General features: G+C 37.3%; 1 long non-coding RNA gene across 1 annotated transcript in view; it reads right to left on the bottom strand.

Moving 5' to 3' along the window:
• The window catches only part of LOC114056200, a 3,498-nt gene extending 2,185 nt beyond the window's left edge, over positions 1-1,313 (bottom strand). Inside the window, exons 1-2 of the long non-coding RNA XR_003570947.1 lie at positions 1,200-1,313; positions 170-295 (exon numbers count right to left, since the gene is read on the bottom strand). This is a non-coding gene — a long non-coding RNA (uncharacterized LOC114056200). The remainder of the gene's footprint in view (positions 1-169; positions 296-1,199) is intronic.
• Positions 1,314-1,755: the final 442 nt, after the last annotated feature.

Genomic DNA, 1,755 nt, shown 5'->3' on the forward strand with positions numbered 1-1,755 from the left:
CACACACACACATAAATATAAATAAAAAGTACAAGTAGTAAGCACACTATTAATTTACATTTTCCCCTCTTAACCATAGGGTTGCTCATCTCACAAATCATATTTCTGTGGGAAATGAAAGGTGCACTGCTACCAGCATTTTGTAAGAAGTAATGACACAGTTTACTACCTGTAAGTGCTGACTGAGTGCTTCTGTTTTCCCTTCCCAAGGTGACTGTAACACAGATTGATGAAAGATTCAGGAGGACTACAAAGGTTAAAGATGCAGACCCGGAGCTAGAAGGCAGCCCTGACACTGATGGAATACAGTACAATGAGAGTACCCACATTATTGTCCTACCCTCTGATAACCACTGTAATATAAAAACTGACTAGAGGAGAAGGGAACAAATTAAATCCATTAATCAAGCATATCTGTGCTAAACAGTTGCTCGAAAGAGATGAACAAATGAAAAATTTACTGTTTGTTTCCATGCTTGCTACCACTGGAGAAGAAAATTAATTATAAGGCTGGGGCTCAACTATTAGTTAAGTTTTTTCTTGTGAAAACTATTTATTGGTTTGTCAAAGAACAAATGAACCTCATTAGTGAGATTAGTTTCAGCTGGTGGTTTTGCACTAGGACAGGCTAATAATACACGTTTTCAAGATATATTGAAGGAAATAAATTCAAAGAACCAGAGTTAAATTCGTTGTATTATACTTAAATCATAAATGTATGATTTATCACCCAGCTAAAAATTAGCTCAATTTTCCTCATATTGCTCTGGTTAAATGGTTATTTAAGTTGCCTGTAGTCAGCTGTTTGTCAGGGATTCACAACAGCATCTCTCTGGTCAAGGCATCTCACAATTCACTCACAAAACTCCTCTCTTTAAGTGCATTATCTGAAACCTAGCCAATTCTTGAAACAAAAAACCCACCCTTAAATAAGGATTTGGGGGGAGTGTTTTGATTTGTTTTTTTAACAAATGAAATGGCAGTCTGATTGAAACTCATTGAAATTCTTCCAAAAGTTTCTATTTATAAAGGGAATCAATATATATGGTATCTCTCTAATCTACAGAACAAAGAGTACAGGATGTTCTCCTATATTACTCTGTCATCCTGCTGAAAACTATTATTAAAGTAGTCACTCTCTTTTGGAAAGAAGAGAAGATAGCTCTCTATGAACTGGAAGCCTTCAAAGCAAATATTACCTGCAGAAGGTCAGAGGAGCTATGCATCCACCAGTGAAAGTGGAGGAGGGTTTCAGGGCAGCATTTATGCCAAAGTTTCCATTCTCTTTTTAAAAAGGAAGTTCTTCATGGTGAAAGCCTCTGGCTCTGCTGCAGTGCTGGGCTCCTCATGATGCAAATGCTTCCCGGGGGAGATTGAACTGAGACCATGAAGATAAAACAGCAAGATATCACACAATAATTAGCTTGTCACTACTCAGCTGGCCTGATTCCCACTGGAAGTCTAGAAACAAAGAAGCAGTTGTCAAACATCATAGGTAAAGAAGTCTGCTTCCATTGTTTTTATGTCTCATGAGTGCCAAACCCCAATAGTTAAACCTATGGGAAGAGTTTACAAAGCTCTTTGTACATTTGGGAAATGTTTTCTTTCACATGGAGTCCTCATGTCTCATCCTGCAATAACAACCTGCTATTATTTTTCACATTTCAGTAATGTTACATTTATTTTCCTGCCCAACAATTTATGTTCATAAACCTTGAATAAAATCGTATTTTGGCTGCGTCCTCTGCTGGAACT

Source organism: Empidonax traillii, unplaced genomic scaffold (genome assembly GCF_003031625.1).
Source record: "Empidonax traillii isolate 1590-97213 ecotype Southwest subspecies unplaced genomic scaffold, ASM303162v1 scaffold85:size1451899, whole genome shotgun sequence".
Lineage (NCBI taxonomy): Eukaryota > Metazoa > Chordata > Aves > Passeriformes > Tyrannidae > Empidonax > Empidonax traillii.